The sequence below is a fragment of the Myxocyprinus asiaticus genome, chromosome 31, assembly GCF_019703515.2.
Source record: "Myxocyprinus asiaticus isolate MX2 ecotype Aquarium Trade chromosome 31, UBuf_Myxa_2, whole genome shotgun sequence".
NCBI lineage: Eukaryota > Metazoa > Chordata > Actinopteri > Cypriniformes > Catostomidae > Myxocyprinus > Myxocyprinus asiaticus.
The window spans coordinates 339,012-364,901 of record NC_059374.1 but is presented as its reverse complement, the minus strand read 5'-3'; the positions used below and the strand labels follow the sequence as shown (position 1 = coordinate 364,901).

At 41.3% G+C, this 25,890-nt stretch overlaps 1 protein-coding gene across 1 annotated transcript in view; it reads right to left on the bottom strand.

Annotated features, from left to right (window-relative positions):
- The window catches only part of LOC127421939 (SH2B adapter protein 2), a 39,160-nt gene extending 15,160 nt beyond the window's left edge, over positions 1-24,000 (bottom strand). Inside the window, exon 1 of the mRNA XM_051665175.1 lies at positions 23,841-24,000. The gene's annotated coding sequence lies outside the window, so the exon portion shown is untranslated. The remainder of the gene's footprint in view (positions 1-23,840) is intronic.
- Between the last annotated feature and the right edge of the window lie 1,890 nt (positions 24,001-25,890).

Here is a 25,890-nt window from a genome sequence, read left to right as displayed (position 1 = left end):
GTAATAAGAGTTATCTTTATTTATTTCAAATTTCCATTGGCTTGCATTCATATTTTGATTCAGCTTGAGAAATATAGAAACTGTTTTTTCTGAGCGAGTGACACGACCAAAGTTCGCCATTAAATAAATCTACATCTGTATCTTTTCATACGCATATTTAACATGCAATCCAAACGAACCACTGAACCCAACTCTTGAAGCCTATTCTTTTATTTTCTTTCCTTAAAAAGACACTGAATGCATTAACTAGACATATGATTCACACTCAAACGTTTTAAAATATAACAGGCGTATTTAAAGTACACTGGAAATCAAGCGTGCATATGATGAATGTTGAGGTAGATTCATGTAAAAATCACATTAAATCTGACCTGGCTGTTCACACTGAAGACACATTGAAAAAAAATCAGATACATATCCGATTTATTTCCACATATGAAAATGGCCCAGATCGGATTTGAAAATGTCAGATTCAAAGCGCTTTTGACTGTTCACATGATCATCCAATTAACAGATCCTGTGAGTGAAAAAATCAGATTTGGGCCACATTCAGCTGCGGTGTGAACATAGCCATTGTGGATCATTTAAACCACTTTTAGAGGTAGCCAGGAGTACTCGTTCAGCTTTAAATATTCGACTAGTAAAAACACTACTTGAGTATTGCAACTTGATTTTCCTTTGTGCCTTTGCCTAACATTTACATCTACATTTATTAATTTAGCAGATGCTTTTATCCAAAGTGACTGCCATGTTGCTTTGCCTGCCGTGGGCAACAATGAAACTGCTTCTCTCGCCTAAACCTTGCTGTTACAACTCAATGCACTGGTTGGTGCTGTGGATGCATGAAGTTGTTAAAGAACTACAGTGCATCCGGAAAGTATTCACAGCGCTTCACTTTTTCCACATTTTGTTATGTTACAGCCTTATTCCAAAATGGATTCAATTCATTATTTTCCTCAAAATTCTACAAACAATACCCCATAATGACAACGTGAAAGAAGTTTGTTTGAAATCTTTGCAAATTTATTAAAAATAAAAAAATAAAATAAAAAAATCACATGTACATAAGTATTCACAGCCTTTGCCATGACACTCAAAATTGAGCTCAGGTGCATCCTGTTTCCACTGATCATCCTTGAGATGTTTCTACAACTTGATTGGAGTCCACCTGTGGTAAATTCAGTTGATTGGACATGATTTGGAAAGGCACACACCTGTCTATATAAGGTCCCACAGTTAACAGTGCATGTCAGAGCACAAACCAAGCCATGAAGTCCAAGGAATTGTCTGTAGACCTCCGAGACAGGATTGTATCGAGGCACAGATCTGGGGAAGGGTACAGAAACATTTCTGTAGCATTGAAGGTCCCAATGAGCACAGTGGCCTCCATCGTCTGTAAATGGAAGAAGTTTGGAACCACCAGGACTCTTCCTAGAGCTGGCCGCCTGGCCAAACTGAGCGATCGGGGGAGAAGAGCCTTAGCCAGGGAGGTGACCAAGAACCCGATGGTCACTCTGACAGAGCTCCAGCATTTCTCTGTGGAGAGAGGAGAACCTTCCAGAAGAACAACCATCTCTGCAGCACTCCACCAATCAGGCCTGTATGGTAGAGTGGCCAGACGAAAGCCACTCCTCAGTAAAAGGCACATGACAGCCCACCTGGAGTTTGCCAAAAGGCACCTGAAGGACTCTCAGACCATGAGAAACAAAGATTGAACTCTTTGGCCTGAATGGCAAGCATCATGTCTGGAGGAAACCAGGCACCGCTCATCACCTGGCCAATATCATCCCTACAGTGAAGCATGGTGGTGGCAGCATCATGCTGTGGGGATGTTTTTCAGCGGCAGGAACTGGGAGACTAGTCAGGATCGAGGGAAAGATGAATGCAGCAATGTACAGAGACATCCTTGATGAAAACCTGCTCCAGAGCGCTCTGGACCTCAGACTGGGGTGATGGTTCATCTTCCAACAGGACAATGACCCTAAGCACACAGCCAAGATAACAAAGGAGTGGCTCCGGGACAACTCTGTGAATGTCCTTGAGTGGCCCAGCCAGAGCCCAGACTTGAACCCGACTGAACATCTCTGGAGAGATCTGAAAATGGCTGTGCACCGACGCTCCCCATCCAACCTGATGGAGCTTGAGAGGTCCTGCAAAGAAGAATGGGAGAAACTGCCCAAAAATAGGTGTGCCAAGCTTGTAGCATCATACTCAAAAAGACTTGAGGCTGTAATTGGTGCCAAAGGTGCTTCAACAAAGTATTGAGCAAAGGCTGTGAATACTTATGTACATGTGATTTTTTTTATTTTATTTTTTTATTTTTAATAAATTTGCAAAGATTTCAAACAAACTTCTTTCACGTTGTCATTATGGGGTATTGTTTGTAGAATTTTGAGGAAAATAATGAATTGAATCCATTTTGGAATAAGGCTGTAACATAACAATATGTGGAAAAAGTGAAGCGCTGTGAATACTTTCCAGATGCACTGTAATTCACCCAAAAAGAAAATGTAAATTATTTAAAGTGACACATCAGAAGACTTAGAATGTATTTTGTTAATTTTTGAATCTTGATGTTGTTGTTTATGCATAGTGCTCATTTTCTAATAAGAAAAACTAAAATTCTAAACTTCAAGTAATCGATTACTCATTTTGTATGTGTTCCAGTACTTGACTACAAAATTACTCTAAATGCCCATCCCTAATCCCTATCCAATCACAGTGGAGACACAAGGTGTAAATGCTATCCATTTTAGTTTGTTACCGTTCATCAAGCACACGAGAACTTCTTCATTTGCATACAACATAAAGTACAGTGCACTCAATACACCATATAAAGAGAAGAAACTGCACACAAACTTTACTGCATCTTTTTCCATTTGAATGTACAGAAACATGTGGAGTTTTCACGCTATTCTGCGCGGCATCCACGCACAACTCACCACGCGCCCCACCGAGAGTGAGAACCACATTATAGTGACCACGAGGAGGTTACCCCATGTGACTCTACCCTCCCTAGCAACCGGGCCAATCTGGTTGCTTAGGAGACCTGGCTGGAGTCACTCAGCACGCCCTGGATTCGAACACGTGACTCCAGGTGTGGCAGCCAGCGTCTTTACTCGAGCTACCCAGGCCCCTGCTAATGCTGTTATTTATACAGGGGACCTTCTAACTAGGTACATTACTAAAATATAAATTCTACTAATTATATTTTTTTTTAGTTTTTCATCATTTTGGACACATTTTGGCTTTTTTAAAATGAACAAATCCATGTATTCAATCAATAAATAACATTATATTTCATATATAATTTTTTGTAACATGTTTTTTGTTTAATTACATAATTTTTTTACTATTTACACTTATTTACATTGATTTGTTGAACACGTGCTAAAACCAGTACGGTCTCTTTAACAAAAAAAAACTGCGTTTCTGTAAACAGTGCCTTTAACTAGAGAGGATTTGAATGGCTTTACCTCATCTGTGCGATGCATGATTAGAATTAAATGTTTTTTTTTTTTTTTTTTAAAGAACAGAAAGGATATTAAAAGAGATATTTTTCAATGACAAATGGATTGAGTGGATCTCGTCTTGGACACACATTACATAGAACAACTTTTACTCTCAACACGCAGTGAAAGGATCTCACTGCTGAACTTCTTCGCCAATAAACTACTCAATCACTGCTGAGTGACATCTACACATTTACCAGCCAGTTGCCAAATACAGACATTTTTAGTCGCAAAGCGTGAAATTTGGTTGCAAATGCGAGTGATTACCTCTCAGGTAGTGGAGGGTTGCGCATAGAGTAAAAGATCAGTCTTGGGATTTAAGAACTGATATCAAAATCATTCAAATGAAGATCACGATGCATCTGAAAATCTATATTTTTACCCACCCCTACTTTTTAGCATATGAGTGGCTTCACACATTCACTTTGTAGCGCACAGCACATGCAGACCGTATATTTAATAAAATTCACAGTTTAATAAATCACAATTTCGAGTAATTGTTCATTTCAGTGTAAAAGGAGTATCAAAACATGCTCAAATTAGCTTGTGACCATTTGTAAGCAGCCGTCTATCAGTCAAACAGTGCACGTGGTACTGTACTGTAGAAACAATCAAATCAAAATCAAATCAAAATCCCTTTATTGTCACTCAACCATATACACAAGTGCAACAGTGGATGAAAGTCTTGTGTGCAGTTCCAAACAACATAGCAGTATGACAATTACAATAAACATCTGATTTACATATAACACAGTTTACACATCTGTCACACAACACAATATACACCTAATAATGAACAATATACAGTACACACAAAATAAGAAGACTGTATACAAATAATAATAATAATAATAATATACATTATACAATATACAGTATACACAAAATAAGAAGACTGTATACCAGGGGTCGGCAACCTTTTAGACATGGAGTGCCATTAGTTTTTTTTCTGGTCAGTGGCTGTTCAACTATCAACTATTTAACCCTTTTCACTGAATCGCACCTGCAAAATCCTAAAACTTTATTTCCAGGTTTAATTTAGATTTTGAATAGACTCAGATTTTTATCTTTTCTCTTTTAATCGTTTAATGTAATTTTGAGTGTGACTATGGTTTAAGGAGGGTGTATCTGTATGCTGGGTTGGAAATCTCAAGGATTAATAATTGTGTTTTCCTCATTACATCACGTGTTGTTCTGAAAGCAAAAAGAAACAAATGAAACACAGAATGTAGGCTGTCATCCACGCAGTCTGACCAAAGCACAGCGGGCGCATTAACTTGTGCGGTTAACCGTAAGTGAAGCGCTGCCGGCTCTTGATGCGTGAATGGCTTGCACGTGCTGCACGAATCTGTTGGGTACACTGTAGACTCGTTTTAACTTTTTGTTTAGTCTCCCATTCAGCTGATGAAAACACGCAACGTGATCATGAGGAAGGATTACATCAAGATGTAGATTGGAATGCAGGTGCGAATTTATATAAATAAAATAGTCTACTCCTCTCTCGCCGTTGCTGGCGTGCCAGTGATCACCCCTCCGCGTGCCATAGGTTGCCGACCCCTGCTGTATACAATAAAAATACACTGTACCCCGCTCTCCCCCCCCCAATGTGTTGACACTGAGCTGTTGGTTGATAGTCAGTTGCCAGTTTGTTATTAAGAGAAGTATAAAATGTGGGTCCAGTCTGAGGCAAATAAAAGTGCAGTGCTGATGTATATTGATCGTGAGAGATCAAGAGTTCAAAAGTCTGATTGCTTGGGGGAAGAAGCTGTCATGGAGTTGGCTTGTTCGGGTCCTGATGTTGCGATACCGCCTGCCTGATGGTAGCAGTGAGAACAGCCCATGGCTCGGGTGGCTGGAGTCTCTGATGATCCTCCGAGCTTTTTTCACACACCGCCTTGTATATATTTCCTGGAGGGAGGGAGGGAAGCTCACCTCCGATGATGTGTCTGGCAGTTCGCACCACCCTTTGCAGTGCTTTGCGGTTGTGGGCGGTGCTATTGCCGTACCAGGTGGAGATGCAGCCAGTCAGGATGCTCTCTACAGTGCAGGTGTAGAACCGTGTGAGGATGTGGCGGTTCATTCCAAACTTCCTCAGCCGTCTCAGGAAGAAGAGGCGCTGATGAGCCTTCTTCACAACGACTTCAGTGTGGATGGACCATGTGAGTTCCTCAGTGATATGGACACCCAGGAACTTGAAGCTGCTGACTCTCTCCACTGGTGCTCCATTGATGGTGATGGGACTGTGTTTTCTGTCTTTTCTTCTGAAGTCCACCACAAGCTCCTTTGTCTTACTGACGTTGAGGGAGAGGTTGTGCTCCTGACACCACCTCCTCTCTGTAGGCTGTTTCATCATTGTCAGTGATCAGACCTACCACCGTCGTGTCATCAGCAAACTTAATGATGGCATTGGTCATGTGTGTACAGGGAATACAGGAGTGGGCTGAGAACACAGCCCTGTGGGGCTCCAGTGTTGAGGGTCAGTGATGAGATGTTGCTGCCCATTCTAACCACCTGGCGTCTGCTTGACAGGAAGTCCAGGATCCAGCTGCACAGTGAGCTGTTTAAGCCCAGAGCCCGGAGTTTCTCATCTAGCTTGGAGGGCACTATGGTGTTGAATGCTGAGCTGTAGTCTACAAACAGCATTCTCACGTAAGTGTTCTTTTTTCCAGGTGGGAGAGAGCAGTGTGTATTGTAGATGCAATGGCATCATCAGTGGAGCGGTTGTTGCGGTAAGCAAACTGCAATGGGTCAAGAGAGAGAGGCAATACAGAGCAGATGTAATCTCTGATTAGTCTCTCAAAGCATTTGCTGATGATGTGGGTCAGAGCAACAGGACGCCAGTCATTTAAACAAGTTATTTTTGATTGCTTTGGAACAGGCACAATGGTGGATGTTTTAAAGCATGTGGGGACTACAGACAAAGAGAGGGAAAGGTTGAAAATGTCTGTAAAAACAGCAGCCAGTTGGTTCGCACACACTCTGATGACACGGCCTGGAATGCCATCTGGACCCGAGGCTTTACGGATATTCAACCGTCGGAAGGATCAGGTTACGTCCGCTACAGAGATGGAGAGTGAACTAACCTCTGTAGCTTCGGCCGCGAGAGCTCTCTCCGCAAAGGCGGTGTTATTTCCCTCAAAATAAGCATAAAACTTATTTGCCTCATCCGGGAGAGTCCATGATGATATTAATTCCCTGCCACATGCTTTTAGAGTTGGTGGTGTTGAACTGTCCTTCAATCTTGTCCCTGTACTGGCGTTTGGCTGCTCTGATAGTTTTGCGGAGGGCATAACTGGCTTGTTTATGCTCCTCCGCGTTCCCATAATTAAAAGTGGTGGTCCACGCATTAAGTGCCGCACGAACATCACTATTAATCCATGGTTTCTGATAAACACTGTCATATATTATTTTATTTTTTTTCAGTATCGACTTGGTACCAAAGTACTGGTAGTTTTGACATCCCAAGATTAGACAATACAAATAAAAAGCTTTAAAAAGTTAAATCCAGTGTTTGTTTAATTTCCATTTAATTAAACAAGTCTTTCACCGGCCTCCAGACCACAAAAATCTATTTTACAATTGAGTTTTGAATTCTTGTGTCTTTGTGCTATTTTTTTTTTGTTTTGTTCTATGTACACATACGACGGACACTTAAGGAGCATCTTTGGTTGCGTTCAACTTTATGCAAATGAGAAGCAGCGCCAACCAATCACTGTGAGATGAAAGCATTCACAATCTGACGATAATGCTGACGTTCCTGATGGATTCAGTGCTTTAATCACATCATTATGTTCAATTCAGACTTTTTCACTTCAGATGCACACATTCATTGTGTCAAAACTGTGGCTGAGTTAACAAAATTGTAATAATTCAACATTGTATATTTAGGCATTCAGAAATGAAGCTGTCATCTTTCTAACTGTGATCTCACATATACATGATGATATCATTGCTCACGTAAATGATAAGACAATACATACACTCTTTACAGATTACAAACACGTCCCAGAGTGGCAGAAATCTAGCATTATAAGCATGGCTAAGCAGATTTCTTCGGCTCCATTGGACACGTAACGTTATGTGCTGTCAGGTGCGCTCACTGGGCTTAAAGACATTTTCAAGTGAGCCAGATTGGAAAGGGTGAAGAGGTGAATTAACACTTCAATTTCAGTCTATTCCTCACACAACACTATCACGTCTTCAGAAGAATTGAAATAGTGCATGAGTGATATGGACAACTTTTATGGTTCTTTATGTGCTTTTGGAGCTAGACATTCACAATCACGATCCCTTATTCTTGTGTTTCACTGACTCATTTTAAACGAGGAAAGTGAGTACAGGGTGTCAGATATTCATATTATAATTTGGTAATTAACATTGATCCTGCAGTACTCTCACTCTTTATTCTGTTTTTGGATGTTTCACAAGTATATAGGCATTATTCAAATGTTTTGAATTAGACACTAGCCCGGATAAGTCTGATTCTTAAAAAGGACAAAGACCCAAGCGAGTGTAAGATTACCATCCAATTTCCGTGATCCAGCTAGTTATTAAAATATTGGCTGACCGATTAAGTTATGACATCTCTTATACATATAGATCAGGTGGGGTTTATTTGGGGCTGCAGCTCTTCTGATAACATTAGGCGTTTCATCAATATCATGTGGTCAGTGGCGAATGATCAATCTCCGGTCACTGCCATCTCACTTGATGCCGAAAAGGCATTTGATATGGTAGAATGGGATTACCTTTTTAAGATTTTGGAAATGTATGGGTTTGGGAATACTTTTATTGGATGGATTAAGTTACTTTATAGACACCCTGTAGCAGCGGTACAAACAAATGGACTAATTTCAGATTATTTTACTCTGGATAGGGGCACTCGGCGGGGTTGCCCTCTTTCTCCATTATTGTTCTGTCTTGCCCTGGAACCATTAGCAGCCACAATAAGAAAGGAGGATGATTTTCCAGGGGTGGTGGCGGGAAGCTTTTGCTCTACTCGGATGATATTTTATTATTCGTCTCCAACCCCACTAGATCTATGCCTTGCCTACACAGAATTCTTTTTTTTATTTTTCCCCTTTTTCTCACAATTTGGAATGCCTGATTCCCAATGTGCTTAAGTCCTCGTGGTCGCATAGTGATTCGAATCAATCTGAGTGGCGGAGGACGAAACTCAGTTGCCTCCACGTCTGAAATCGTCAACCTGTGCATCTTTTCACGTGGCTTGTTGAGCGCATTGCCACGGAGACATAGCACGTGTGGAGGCTTCACGCCATCTCACCACGCACCCACCGAGAACGAACCACATTATGGCGATCACAAGGTTACCCCATGTGACTCTACCCTCCCTAGCAACCGGGCCAATTTGGTTGCTTAGGAGACCTGGCTGGAGTCACTCAGCACACCCTGGGATTGGATCTAGCAAACTAGCGAACTCCAGGGGTGGTAGCCAGCGTCTTTACCACTGAGCTACCCAGGCCCGCCTACACAGAATTATTAATTCCTTTTCTAAGTTCTCAGGATACAGAGTTAATTGGTCTAAACATGAAGCTCTGGCTCTGACAGCATACTGTCCAGTACCGTCTTTCCAGCCGGGCGCCTTCCAGTGGCCAAAACAGGGCATTAAATATTTGGGCATTTTATTCCCAGCAAATTTGTCTGATTTAGTTAAGAGTTAATTTTGACCCTTTAATAAAAAGTTTTTCGAGCGACGTGGGCAGATTGGCTTCATTACATTTATCGATGATTGGGAAGGTCAATGTTATTATATGAATTGTATTCTAAAATTTAGCTACCTGTTACAATCTCTCCCTATAGATGTCCCCCTCTCTTACTTTAAACAATTTGATAGCATAGCGAAGTCCTTCATTTGGAATGGTAAGTCACTTCCACCTGAGAGATCCCCTCCTTGGTTTTGAATTGAACAGGAAGTTCTTGCCCCTATTTCACCACTGCAAAGCCTTTCTATCAAATTAACTGAAGTAAGTAACACCCCGTTATTTCGCATTTGCATTCAGTATGGATAAAAGAGTCCAGAGTGTTTAATTCAGACATTTATTTAAATTTTGCCTTGAGCATATGGCTGAACCCAAAATTATGTATTGATAAGTCCCCTTTCTGCTGGACAGAGTGGATTGTGAGGTGGTTGCTACACTCAGTGACCTATAAGAGAGCGGAGTGTTGAGATTGTTTGAAAATATGGTTCAGCATTTTAAGATTCCCAGATCTCAGTTCTTTAGGTATCTACAGCTGCACCACCTGCTCTGTACTATTTTTGGGAGTAGCATACACCTCCTTAAACTGGCAGATACTCTGGAAGTGGTGATTAATGGTTTTGGAAAAGGTCATGAGGCATCAATGTATTACTCCCTGTTAATACAGAGTCTGGGGGACCGAAATTAGAGTTCTCTCAGGAGATTGTGGAAGAAAGATTTTAACTTGTTATTGGAGGAGGGAGTGTGGACTAGGATTCTAAAAAACATCAAGTCTACATCTAGAGATGCAAGGGTGCATCTGATGCAATTTAAGATTTTGCATCGATTATATTGGACCCCCTCTAGATTGTATAGGCTTAGTTTAAAAGACACACCCACCTGTTGGCAATGCCAGTTGGAGGATGGAGATTTAATACACGCCTTTGATCTTGTTTGAGGATTCAAGAGTTTTGGTTGAGTCCAGAATTTAGTTTGCGAGGTCCTGGGCACTTTGTGTTGGGTGATGGGGCGGTTATTGAAATAGCCAATGGGTATATAAAGATGTGGGTCCTCACCGGCTTGATGATCGGGAGACAGATAATTTTGAGGAGATGGAAATTAACAAGCGTTCCCTCTTTTTATTAATGGTGCAACAAATTGGCAATTCGGCTGCATATGACAGGAAATGGGGCAGGTTTTCGGCCATTTTGGAGGGTGCTCAGTGACGGGCTGTGGAGAGAGTGGGGGGAGAGATGTTCAGGGGAAGGGACATACAATTTTATAAACCGATTCAGTGTGTGTATGTTCTGTTTGTGTAATCCTTTTTCAAATCAATAAAATTTTATATCAAAAAAGTTTCAAGATGAAACATCGAACTGATTTTACAGAGATGTGAGGTTTTTTGATCACTGATGGGACTTAATGATGAACTTCTGTTCAATGGGATGTTGTAGATGTTTTTTAATAAATGAGTAAGAAGTATTTATGTGTGTGTGTTACATTTTGTTTTTAAAAACTGCTATCTATCTTCTACTTGTGATTAATTGATCTTATTGTGGATGTTTCTACACACCTTTTGCATAATCTTTGGTTACTTTGGTTTACATTTTCTGTTGTATTTACTTTTTGTTTTTGTTTATCATGTTTTTATAAATGGGAATATTTTTGTTGTCTTTATATAGTTAAAACATTGTTTTAAAGAATCATTCCACCAGGAGTAGATTTTAAGTGGTCCTTCATTTCGGCCTTTGTCTAATTGACTGTTATTGGTTATTGGTCACGTCACTGCCAAAAGCTGTTTCAGTAGTTCGCAAGTTAATGTAATCCTGCTTAGAGGACAGTGTAAAACGTTTGTGGCTCGCTGTCCTGGGCGAAGGGCTTGAGGCTTGACCTGAGCACAAATACGGGGGGTAAAAGATGCCAGAATACAGGACAGCGAGCTGTTGTCTACGGAGCCTTGTATTTGAGATGAGACGAACTATTTAACAGTACCTCTTGTACCCCTCAAAATGAGCGTAAAATTATGAAATTAATCTGAGGGAGGGGGAGGCGCTTGCTGAGCCCTGTGAGAGGTGGGCAGAGGTTCCAAAGTATGATAGGAGGAGCGGGGGTTGCTAGTGGAGGCAGCCTTACACTATGGTCCGCTTGACGGATAGGAAACTGGGAGGTGTAGAATAGGTAGAGATGGAGAATGAAAATAGGCAGAAGCATTGAAGAGACAGTGGCGGTTGCGGCCACATGGAAATTAGCTCTGCGAGACCTGAAAAGCGCTGGAGGAGTCGTTATGCCCGAATGCAGGGGCCGTCCCCACGTTAGGGCAGGATCACCCTGGACAGAGGCGTGAATCCTAGCCGCCTGGATGACCTTAAGTCTCCCTCCAGGCTAAGTGAGTTCAACGGATCGGCCCGTGCAGCGAACGGGTGAACCCAGAGGGACGGGCACTGCAACTGCTTGAGCAGGTAAGCCCAACCTGCTAAGCACCCTCAAACGGACCTTAAAGCACCCTCAATTAAATAACATTGGTGCATTATTGCATCTTCACTTTAACTACTAGAACACCCCCAAAATATTCAGAAGCACCCTCAGAGATTTTGATCTGGGACTGGACCTGGATACAAAGAAACATGAATAGCTCACTCAGCGTTCGGAATGGGAGAGCCCTTGATGGATTGTGCTGGAGAACCTGCCCGAGCGGAGGCATAAATCCTATCCACTAGGGCAGATCACCCCATGTGTAGGAGTGAATCCTAGGTACTCGGAATGACCTCAGCCTCTCCTCCTGATAATGGGGGGGCCCTCACAGCATTCAAATAGGGGAGTCCTTGCTGCACTTCGAATGGGGGAGCCCATGATACAAATAAATGTGAGTTAGCTCGCACTGCATTCGAGCGGGAGAACCCCCACTGCAATTCGAACAGGAGAGCCCTTGAGTGCTTAAGGTGGGCCCATCCTACGTTGTGGGATGGGGGGCTTCCGGACTGGTCGGGGTGGACCCCGGCTGCGTCCGAAAGGTGGGGCCAGCCTATTAGAAAGTCATGGATGAAGCAATTGTCCCCCCGACCCTGAATGTGAACATTTGTGGTTAGGTGATTAGGGCTTGATGTGCTTTTTTGATATGAAGATGGTTGGTGCGGATGTAGCCAAGATATGCGTCAGATGACCAGCAGCCCAGTAATCATGTTTGGTGTTTGGGCAAGCCTTTGTGGGCTGCTGTGCTGATGCAACAGTAATGGCTTGAGTATAGTTATCTGAGATGCCACAATTGAACAGGACGAATGAGGTGGTCTGGGAACCAGAATCGAGATACTGCTTGATTTTTGTCATTGACGAAGAGGGGATCTAGAGAGGTTTTGGTTTGGGATCCTCTGTAATGTCAATAGTGGGCTAGCGATTGGAAGCGCTGGAAGTAGGAAGGTTGAAAATGAAAACTGGGTGCCCTCTTTTGGTTTGGTCCATTTAGCTTTGTTTGATTAAGTATCTGATGTGTCGTTGTCTAGTATGTGGAGGTCCAAAATGATGGGATGGATTCTTGTGTCAAATTTTGTCATGGTGGTGAGTTTGGAGCAACGGAGGAAGCAAAAGAAGGCAAGGATGAACATGGCGTCTAGTGTTTTTGAGGCATTTAGAGAAATGTAGCTAGGGGTGCGCAATATGACCAAAGTTCTTTTTCACGGTATGAGTAATTTTATTTCACAGTAACGATATATATCATGATATAGTTATTTATATATATAGTTATTCTGAAAACTCAACAAAAAGGGTTTTATATATTAAATAACCATGTGGTAATGCCTAGTTTTGGATAATCCAGTCACTTAAATACTTAAAATGAAAAGTACTTCATCTTGATTACTTTTTCTTTTATTTGGAACTTGATGCACATAGTAAACGAAAGACACTCAACTTTTAGATCAACCTTACCATAATACATTTCACAAAAGGCCACATTTCACAGTATGATGTGGACAGACCTTATTATTATAAACTTTCCTCAAAGTAACATCTTCTCAAAGCAATGCAATAAAGAAAATAAACTTAAGTAACAGAAAAAATAAAAATATAAAAAAAAATATCAAATTATATTTTTTCAGAAAATACCAAATATAAACTCTTCTTGTAGAAAACGTCAAAAGTAAACACTTCTTATAACATTTTAACTACTTTTGCAGGAAAAAATATCAAATAAATATAAACACTTAAAATACAATAAATAAAATATTAAATAAATAAAACAAATATATATATATATATATATATATATATATAAACATCTCAATCAAAACAATTACAAATTGTGAGCAAGGAATACAAGCTGGTCAACTCTCTCGGGTTTCAGTGCTGATCTATGGCATGTGATAATATTCCCACTTGTGCTGAAAGCCCGCTCTGATGGGGCACTTGTGGCAGGGATGCACAAATATTTTTTGGCTAGGCTGGCCACTCGTGGAAAATTGCCCTCGTACTGCCTCCACCATTCCAGGGGGTTGGTCTCACCATCAACGTCAACTGTCTGTAAATAGCTGTTAAGCTCCATTTCAATGGACTCTCTCTCTGATTGAGGGACAGCTTGATGTTGGCATGATGCAATTTTTAAGAAGCTGCCCAAACTCTTCTGCTTCTTAGCAGGAAGTTCTGACTCTTCAGCAGCTTCGGCTGGTGGCAGTGAGACTCCCTCTGCAGACTTTGTCTGTTCAACTGCAAGACTCTCCATCTCTCCAGCTGCTTTGACCTTCATGTAGTCCACTCTCTCTGCATTTATGTATGTGGTTTTAAAGCGAGGATCAAGAAGGGAATTCATGTCAAGCAGCTCCTGGGTGGATTAGTCAGCATATTTCTTCAATTAAAATGTTTTATTGATTCAAAAATACACAACAGAGAAAAACAACACATACATATCGAATCAACATTTAACCCCCACTAATATCCCTCCCCAATCACCAACCCCACCCTGACCCCCAACAAACACCCCTGTGGTCACGTATAATAATACACACACAAAAAAATAAATAAAAATAATAATAATAATAATAATAATAATAATAATAATAATAATAAAAACATACGTAACTAAACTAAATCTCTCTTTCCCCATCCCCTCTCAGAGAGTCCCACAAAAATGCTAAATAATTACCCCATTTCCTAACAAACAAGTCCCCAAACCCCAGCCTTCTGCTTGACCCCTCCTCGAAAGCTGCCATCCTCCTTATCTCTGCACACCACTCCGGAAATGATGGCGCTCCGTCCGACTTCCATCCCCTTAAAATAATTTGTCTGCCAATCATGATACTGGTCAGAACCAAATGTTTTTATATGTTTATCCCCCAAGTTTATGACCGCCCCATCACCCAAAATACAGAGTCTGGGGCAAAGTAAAATTTGAGTGCCAAAAACATCACACATACAACTCTGAACCTTCAACCAAAATTCTTGAATCTTAACACACCCCCAAAAAACGTGGGTTGTGTCTCCACCTTCTGATTGGCATCGCCAGCAGGTGGGTGTGTCTTTAAGTCCAAGCCTATACAATCTAGAGGGGGTCCAATAGAATCTATGTAAAATCTTGAATTGCATAAAGCGAACCCTTGCATCAAGACTTGACATTTTTTAGAATCCTAGCCGACACTCCCTCCTCCAATACCACATTTAAATCTTTCTCCCATAATCTCTTGATAGAAGTTGAAGCTCCATCCCCCAGAATCTGAATTAGCAGGGAGTAATACACTGATGCCTCATGACCTTTTCCAAATGCAGTAATCACCTCTCCCAGAGTCTTTGGATGGTAACTCTTACACTCGCTTGGATCTTTGTCCTTTTTAAGAATAAGACTGATCCGGGCTTGTGTCATGGTTGGTGGAAGCTTTCCATTCTATAATGATTCCATATAAACGTCTAACAAAAGTGAAGACAATTCTGTAGCATAAGATCTAAAAATTCAGCAGCAAAACCATCTGGCCCCAGAGCCTTGCCTGTAGGCAAGGCCTTAATTACCTAGCCAAGCTCCTCCAAGTTTATCTCAGAATCAAGAGAATTTTTTTGCTCAGTCGTCAGCTTAGGGAGTTCTAATGGTTCCACAAAGTTTTCTAATATCTTCATCGGCAGATGAAGATGTGGAACTATAAAGATCAAGATAGAATTCTTTAAAAGCATTATTAATATCAATGGCTGAGGTACATATTTCACCAAAAGCAGATTTCACGGAGGAAATGGTAGAAAAAGACTCTCTCTGCTTTATATATCTAGCCAAAAGCTTCCCTACTTTGTTCCCCAACTCCAAGTATGACTGTCTTGCCCTGAATAGCCAAAACTCCACCTTCCGTGACAAAATAGTATTATATCTATATTTCAATCAGGTCAATTCTCTGAGGCATTCAGACGACATTTGCCGCTCCAGCTCTGCCTCTGCACTTTTAATATTCCCCTCCAACTCCACAAGTTCCTGTGCTTTGGATTTTTTGATGAATGAGGCATACTGTATGATACAACCCCTAAGAACCGCCTTAAGTGCATCCCAAGACATGCCCACAGAGGATACTGAGGTCCAGTTGGTCTCCATATAGACATTGATTTCAGCCTGAAGCATTTATTGGAATTGCAACATCCCTTCAAGATCTATAAAAAAGCCCTGATCATTAGCATTAGGTGTGTAAATATTAGCCAAAATCAACCGTTGCCCCTGAATTTCTGCTAAAACAATAATGACTCTTCCTTATTTATCTTTCATCTGTTTGAGACATTTGAATTGTAGATGCTTAGTGAAATGAATCCCCTGCTCTTACCTGAGCCAGCACTAAAGAAAACATGTCCACCGCTTATCCTCCCAAATTTGTGTAAATTCATCCACATAACTGTCCCGAAGGTGTGTTCCTCCACAAAACAAACTCCAGCCTCTAGCTAAACCAGCACACAAAAAATAAAAATAAATAAATAATAAAAATTGTAAAAAGGCCGTTCAGTTTCCTTGGACAGTCAAACTAATGTTCAGTAAGCCGGCAAATTCAACTGCTACATGAATGCAACAAATGACCCAATCACTCCAGTGTCCTGCAAGAAATACTCCACAAAACAAACTCCAACCAATAGAAGGTGTAAGCACAAAGAACGTGCAGATTCATCCACAACACTGTCCCGAAGGAGTGCTGCTACACAAAACAAACTCCAGCTAAATCGAGGCCTCCAGGGGGGTGTCAGCTTAAGCACGCAAGTGTCTTTTAATGTCTCCAGAGCCTGAGGATTTTGAATTTTTTGACATATTGTCTTCATAGAACAGTTATGGATCAGGATGTATCGAATCTAACTGGTTTATGACCCAAAAAGTATCAAAACTAGCAAAGTGTGCAGAGCTTGTCGTTCACATGTCTGAACCTCACATTGCGTCACGTGACTCCGGGATTATCTTTTTAAGATTTTTGGAAATGTACAGGTTCAGGAATACTTTTATTAGGTGGATCAAGTTACTTTATAGACACCAGGTAATGGCGGTTCAAACGAACAAATCAATTTCTGATTATTTTACTCTGGATAGGGGCACCCGGAAGTGTTGACCTCTTTCCCCCTTATTGTTCTGTCTTGCCCTGGATCCATTAGCAGCCGCGCTAAGAAAGGAGGATGATTTTCCAGGGGTGGTGGGGGAGGTGTGGCGCATAAGCTTTGCTGTATGCAGATGATATTTTATTATTTGTCTCCGACTCTACTAGATTTATGCCTTGCCTCCACAGAATTATTAATTCCTTTTCTAAGTTCTCAGGATACAGAGTGAATTGGTCTAAATCCGAAGCTTTGTCTCTGACAGCGTACTGCCCGATAATGGCTTTTCAGCCAGGCGGATTCCAGTGGCCCAAACAGGGCATTAAGTATTTGGGCATTTTATTCCCAGCAAATTTTTGTGATTTAGTTAGAGTTCATTTTGACCCTTTAATAAAAAGGTTTGAGCGATGTGGACAGGTGGGCTTCATTACATTTATCTATGACTGGGAAGGTTAATGTTATTAATTGTATTCCAAAATTCAACTACCTGCTACAATCTCTCCCTATAGATGTCCCCCTCTCCTATTTCAAGCAATTTTATAGCATAGCAAAGTCCTTCATTTGGAATGGTAAGCGTCCCAGATTACATTTCAGTAAGTTACATAGGCCAGTTGACAAAGGTGGGCTAAGACTGCCCAAGATTTGGTTTTATTATTATGCATTCAGTCTCAGACATTTGGCTCACTGGTCGATTCCACCTGAGAGAGCCTCTCCCTGGTTTTGTATTGAACAAGTTCTTGCCCCTATTTTGCCATTGCAAAGCCTTTCTATCAAACTAGCCAGAGAAGTTAAGTTACACCCCATTATCTCACATTTGCACTCAGTATGGACAAAAGTGTCCTGAGTGTTTAATTCTGACATTTATTTAAATGTTGCCTCAAACATATGGCTGAATCCAAAATTATGTATTAATAAGTCCCCTTTCTGCTGGACAGAGTGGATTGTGAGGGAGGTTAATACGCTCAGTGACCTATATGAGAGTGTTAAGATCCTTTGAAAATAAGGTTCAACATTTTGGGATTCCCAGATCTCATTTCTTTAGGTATTTACAGCTGTGCCACCTGCTTTGTACTATTTTTGGGAGTAGCATACACCCCCCCTAAAGCGGCAGATCCTCTGGGAGTGGCGATTACTGCTTTTGGAAAAGGTCATGAGTGTATTACTCCCCTTTAATTCAGAGTCTGGGGGACAGAGACTCAATTTCTCTCAAGAGATTATGGGAGAAAGATTTAAACTTGGTATTGGAGGAGGAAGTGTGGGCTAGGTTTCTAAAAAACATCAAGTCTACATCTAGAGATGCTAGGATGTGCCTTATGCAATTTAAGATTGTGATGCCAATCAGAAGATGGGGACACAACCCATGTTTTTGGTGATGTGTTAAGATCCAAGAATTTTGGTTGAGGGTTCAGAGTTTTATGTGTGACATACTGGGCACTCATATTTCATTCGGGGGGGGGGTCATTTTATATCATTTGATTCCACATTTTCTGTTATGTTTATTTAATTTGCTGAATGGAATCAATTAAAATTGCTGACATTTAATCATAGAAAACATTCCCTGTCTTAGGTCAGTTAGGATCACTATTTTAAGAATGTGAATGTCAAATGTCAGAATAATAATAGAGAGAATTATTTATTTCAGCTTTTATTTCTTACATCACAAACCCATTGGGACAGAAGTTTACATACACTTTGTTAGTATTTGGTAGCATTGCCTTTAAATTGTATAACTTGGGTCAAACATTTTGGGTAGCCTTCCACTAGCTTCTCACAATAAGTTATTGGAATTCTGGCCCATTCCTCCAGACAGAACTGGTGTAACCTTGTCAGGTTTGTAGGCCTCCTTGCTCGCACATGCTTTTTCAGTTCTGCCCACAAGATGTACTTCTGTAAAAAGATGGACCAATGAAGCAGAGCTGGAACTACAAGCTTGCTTTGACTGCATTGATTGGAGTGTTTTTGAAGCTGCAGCCACCGACCTGGACAAGCTCACTGATACTGTGACATCATATATCAGTTTCTGTGAGAACATGTGCATTCCTACTAGGACTTATTTAACATACAACAACGACAAACCATGGTTTACAGCAAAACTCAGGCAGCTTCGTCAGGCCAAAGATGATGCTTACAGAAGTGGGGAAAAAATCTTGTACAATCAGGCCAAATAGAGACTGACCAAGGAGAATAGAATGGCTAAAATAAGCTATTCTGAAAAGCTGAAAAACAGAGTGGAGAGGCCTGAAAGACTTTACCAACTACAAGACACCATCTCCCAACACTGTAGGAAATCAACAACTGACTAACGACCTGAATGCGTTTTACTGTAGATTTGAAAAGCCCAGTCACACAACCCACACCCACTCCGACCTTCACAGCACACAAGCATTTACACCTCCTGCCACCACCCTCCTCCCCTCTCCTGCTATTCAACATGCACTTAAGATCTGTGAAGGGGATGTGCGCCAGGTCTTCCGGAAACAGAAGACAAGAAAAGCACAGGGCCCTGATGGCATTTCACCCACATGTATAAAATCCTGTGCTGACCAGCTGGCCCCCATCTTCACACAGATCTTCAACGGATCATTGGAGCGGTGTTAAGTTCCCTGCTGCTTCAAACGCTCCACAATCATCTCCATCCCAAAGAAACCCAAGATCAAAAGGACTTAAAGACTACAGACCCATCGCTCTGACACCTGTGGTCATGATGTCATTTGAAAGACTGGTGTTCGCCCACCTGAAGGATATCACTGAACCCTTTCTGGATCCCCTTCAATTTGCTTATAGAACAAACAAGCCTGTACATGATGCAGTCAATATGGGACTGCATAACATATTTCAACATACTACAAAAGCATTACATACTTTTAACACCATCAACTCCGCTCTCCTATGGGCTAAATTAACCCAGCTCTCTGTTCCCAGCTCTTATCTGTCAGTGGATCACCAGCTTTCTGACAGACAGGAAGCAGCTAGTGAGAGACTGGGGAAATTCACCTCGAGCACATGTACAATCAGCACTGGTAACCTCCAGGGATGTGTGCTCTCCCTAGTACTCTTCTCCCTCTACACAACTGACTGCACTGCCAAGGACCCCTCTCTGTCAAGCTCATGAAGTTCACAGACGACACTACAGTCTTCAGCCTTATCCAAGATGACGATGAATCTGCATACAGAAGGGAGGTTGAACAGCTGGCTGTCTGGTGCAGTCAAAACAACCTGGAGCTGAACACACAAAACAGTGTAGATGATAGTGGATTTTACCATTCATTCAGCACCGTGGCAGCAGTGAAGTCATTCAGGTTCCTGGGCACTACCATCTCACAGAACCTGAAGTGGGAGACCCACATGGACTCCATTGTGAAAAAGGCCCAGCAGAGGTTGTACTTCCTTCACCAGCTGAGGAAGTTCAACCTGTCACAGGCGCTGCTGATACAGTTCTATTAAAAGTCACTGAGTCTGTCCTCTGCACTTCTATAACCGTCTGGTTTGGTTTAGCTACCAAGTCAGACATCAGAAGACTTCCATGGATAGTTCTGTGAAGTGAAGACATTTTGTGAAGTGCACCAGTCCCTCCTGCAGCAAAGCACCCCCACAACATGATGCTGCCACCCCCATGCTTCACGGTTGGGATGGTGATCTTCAGCTTGCAAGCCTCACCCATTTTCCTCCAAACTTAACAATGGTCATTATGGCCAAACAGTTCAATTTTTGTATCATCAGACCAGTCTACATTTCTCCAAAAAGATCTTTGTCCCCACGTGCACTTGCAAACTTTAGTCTGGCTTTTTTATGGCAGTTCTGGAGCCGTGGCTTCTTCCTTGCTGAGCACCCTTTCAGGTTATGTCGATATAGGAATTGTTTTACTGTGGATATAAATACTTGTCTACCTGTTTCCTCCAGCAACTTCACAAGGTCCTTTGCTGTTGTTCTGGGATTGATTTGCACTTTTCCAACCAAACTACATTCCTGTCTAGGAGACAGAATTCATCTCCTGAGCGGTATGATGGCTGCGTGGTCCCATGGTGTTTATACTTGTGTATTATTGTTTGTACAGATCAACGTGGTACATTCAGGCATTTGGAAATTGCTCCCAAGTATAAACCAGACTTGTGGAGGTTCACAATTTTGTGGCTGATTTCTTGGCTTGGCTGATTTCTTTTGATTTCCACATGGTGTCAAGCAAAAGGCACTGAGTTTGAAGGTAGGCCTTAAAACACATCCACAGGTACACCTCCAATTGATTCCAATTAGCCTATCAGAAGCTAATTGCCTAAAGGCTTGATATCATTTTCTGGAATTTTCCAAGCTGTTTAAAGACACAGTTTTCTTTGTGTGTGTAAGTTCTGACCCACTAGAAATGTGATATAGTCAATTAAAATTGAAACAATCTGTCTGTAAACAATTATTGGAAAAAAGTAATCGTGTCATGCACAAAGCAGATGTCCTAAACGACTTGCCAAAACTATAGTTTGCTAATATGAAATCTGTGGAGTGGTTAAAAAATGGGTTTTAATGACTTCAACCTAAGTGTATCACTTTAACTAATATATATTTAAGCAATATCACACGAGCAAGTGTGCGATATGGCCCTACATCAGCACTGCTGCGTTTAGCCGCAGCACTGCTCTTTGGCCCGCAAGGTCATATAGCATGATTGCGAGTGTGATATTGCTTACATACAACAGTTCAATGAACAAGTAAACTGTAAAAAAATTAGGGAAACAGAGTACAGTCACAAAAAAATAAAAAATAAAAATAAAAATAAAAATAAAAAAATAAAAAATCTTACGCGACGGATCAGAATCTGCCGTTGCTGGTTCAAACCAAATGATGCATCCAAGCTTCTCAAAAACATAATATCAGAACTACTAGTTTCACAGCTTGGGCTGTTTCTAACATGTTATTGGAGAAACAAGGATGTGTGTGTGTGTGTAAATGAGAGAGAGAGAGAGAGAGAGAGAGAGAGAGAGAGAGAGATGGAGTGTGTGCGATCACCTGTTGATAATGCTGTAGTCTGTTAGTCAGCTTTCTGAACAAAAGGTAATTTTGGTGAAATGCATCCCATTTTCTCAGTGGAAAAATAGCCATCCAAGCGGGGGTATTCCTCTTATTTCATAGTAGCAGGTGTGCAAGAGTCATTCACTATAGAAACCGCAATCTCCTCCGCCATTATGAACAGTACGTCCTCTCTGATGTGGAAAATCCGGTAAGACGTAAGTGCCTTGAGTTGTGTAATTAATCAGTCTGTTGTGTCTCTCAGCTGTGATGAGATTTCCTGGCTTTAGTAGTGTAATAGTAATACGAGCGAACACGTAGAGCTGTTAAATGTAAACACTGACTGACGCGGATTTACTTCATGTCACCAACTGGCTCATATTACATATAAAAATGATCTTTTTCATCAGCCACCTGCTGGCTAACATATGCACATTACATGTAAAGAGACACATATACAGTAGCTCTTAACACATCTGCACTGCTCTTACACTTTAGTTTAGAACCGCAGGAACACAAGCGGAGTGATACACACAGTGAAGCGTATGAGTGATGATGGTGTGAGACCATCAGTACTCATGGAACGTCTCTCGTCCAGTCAGATTCAACAGGAACTAACGGTTGTGTATGTGTGTGTGTTTGTGTATATATATATATATATATATATATATATATATATATATATATATATATATATATAGGTAGATATTCTCTTTAAATGTGAATTCACACTCGAAATAAATTAAGTGATGTGTGTAGGAGACTTGATAAACACACTCACTGCACACATTTAACCATATCTAACAAAATTTAATATATCTGTTTCTATGAATGAATCTATTGTATGAGGCCTCAATCAACACACACACACACACACACAGAGACACTCACACGCACACCTCACACTGACAGACACACACACACACACACACCTCACACAGACAGACACACACCTCAAACAGACAGACAGACAGACACACACACACACACCTCAAACAGACAGACAGACAGACACACACACACACACCTCAAACAGACAGACACACACCTCACACAAACAGACAGACACACACACACCTCACACAGACAGACACACACACACACACACGTTGGTGCAGCTATCATTATGAGGACTCTCCATATACATGATTTTTATACTGTATGAACTATAGATTCTATCCCCTAACCCTAACCCTACCCCTAAACACACACACACGTTGGTGCAGCTATCATTATGAGGACTCTCCATAGACATAATGATTTTTATACTGTATGAACTATAGATTCTATCCCCTAACCCTAAACACACTCTCACACACACACTCACACCCACACACAACACACACACACACACACACACACACATGTTGGTGCAGCTATCATTATGAGGACTCTCCATAGACATAATGATTTTTATACTGTATGAACTATAGATTCTATCCCCTAACCCTACCCCTAAACACACACACAGAGACAAGACACATTCACAAACAAGACACACACACACACAAACACAAGGCACACAGAGACAAGACTCACACAGACAACACACACACACAGACAACACACTCACAGACACACGCACAGACAGACAACACAAACACAGAGAGACAAGACACACACACAGACACCCTCACACACACACACACACACACACACACACACACACACACACACACACACACACACACACACACACAGACAGCACACACACACACAGACAGACAGACAGACAGACAACACACACACACACACAGACAGACAGACAACACACACACACACAGACAGACAGACAGACAACACACACACACAGACAGACAGACAGACAGACAACACACACACACACACACACACACACACACACACACACACACACACACACAGACTTACACTTCGATCATTATTTATTATGCAAGCGCGATACAGATGAACACTGCAGCAGAATCAGCGCGTGACCCACATTATCCCTCAATCCATCAGTTATTACATAAAAACACATTTAAAGCCATAAGCACATATATAAAGGCGCAGTTCACACAAGACGCGTTCTGGCGTCGCGTCGAGCTGTTGTTGGACGCGTCCTGTGTGAATCAAACGTGCCGTTCATTCTCACCTCTGTTAAATGAGTCACCGCATCAGACATCAGTGATGTTCTTCCAGTGATCCCGCACATCGCATCGCTGTATATGATCCATATACTCGCTGTATGATGTCCATATATGTGCGAAATATATAGACTTTAATACATGACGCGCGATCACCTACTCTCCAGCCAATGCAGCTGCTCTTAAAGGGGAAGCGCCGCCGTTTCTCATTGGTCTTTAAATGGACCACGTCATGAAGTCACTGGTCACCACTGAGTGAAGGTGATTCACAGCATCAGTGTCAAACTCACTGGGATCACATCGTGTGTGTGTGTGTGTGTGTGTGTGTGTGTGTGTGTGTGTGTGTGTGTGTGTGTGAAGATTAAACACTGCATTGTCCATTTCCAATCATTTTCTATTCAAATGTTCTATAAATTATGCATCCATTCCTATTCAGTTGCATTTCAATACATACAGTACTGTGCAAAATTCTTTAAGGCACATAAGATGTTTCACAAAAGCATTTGTCTTAAGATGGTTATTTATATCTTCAGTTTAGAGTGTCAATAGGAAATATAAATGTTAGACTCCCAAACATTACTTTTGCAAATAGAAAAGATTAGAATAGAAGAACAGGGAGCCCTGCAACAGATGTCATGGCCCCCACAGACCCCCCACTGAACATCGTGTCTGTCTGAGATTACATAAAGAGACAGAAGCAATTGAGACAATCTAAATAGATAGAAGAACAGGAAGCCCTGCAACAGATGTTATGGCCCCCACAGACCCCCCACTGAACATTGTGTCAGTCTGAGATTATATAAAGAGACAGAAGCAATTGAGACACTAAATAGATAGAAGAACAGGGAGCCCTGCAACAGATGTCATGGCCCCCACAGACCCCCCACTGAACATCGAGTCAGTCTGAGATTACATAAAGAGACAGAAGCAATTGAGACAATCTAAATAGATAGAAGAACAGGAAGCCCTGCAACAGATGTCATGGCCCCCACAGACCCCCCACTGAACATCGTGTCTGTCTGAGATTACATAAAGAGACAGAAGCAATTGAGACTAAATAGATAGAAGAACTGTGGTGAATTCTCCAAGAATCTTAGAACATCCTATCTGCCAACAACCAAGAAAAACTGTGTCCAGGTGTACCTAGGAGAATTGGGGCTGTTTTAATGGCAAAGGTGGTCACACTGAATATTAATTTAGCTTTTTTAAGTTTACTGGACTTTGTATGACATTAAGTGATAAATGAAAACTATTTATGTCATTATTTTTGAAGACATCCTCACTATGCAACATTTTTCACAAGTGCCTAGAATAAATTTCATGCTGCTTTAATAACCGATATTGTGGTTAAACAAAAGGGAGCACACAGAATTTACTAATATAATTTACCACAAGACTTATATATAGCCATAAGTATTACATATAGGCTAGCCAATGGAAATTTTTACATTGAGGATTGATCTAAATAAACTTAAAAATAGTTTGTTGGTTCCTTTGTGTATCCTAATGGTTGATTCTGTCAAATTAAATTATGTTTTAGATTTTGAAAAAAGCAGTTAATTTAGATATTAGCACATGAAGCCTATTTCATTTTTACCTAACAAAGGTATGACAACTTTTTTGCATATATTATCATTGGATGCCACCGCCACAAATCCCAATGCTTTCTGAAACAGTTTCAGTGGAAGTGTTCTCCTCTGTTTGAACTGAGGCGGACACTGCAGAATGGCTCAAGCAGAAAGTATCTGTGCTGGCATAACAGAGCCTCTGATTGTGCCAGTAACAGCCAATCGTCAAGGTAGTTCAAGATATGTTCGCCGCTCAGTCTCAGAGGAGCGAGAACCGCATCGATGCACTTCGTGAATGTGCGAGGAGCCAGAGACAGTCCGAAGGGCAGGATTTTGAATTGATATGCTGTTCCCTCGAACGTGAATCTCAAAAACATGCTGTGATGTCATACAATTTGGATATGAAAGTACGCATCCTTCAGATCTATAGACGCAAACCAGTTGTGTGGTCGTACATGTGGTAAGATCCGTTTCTGAGTATTAATTTTGA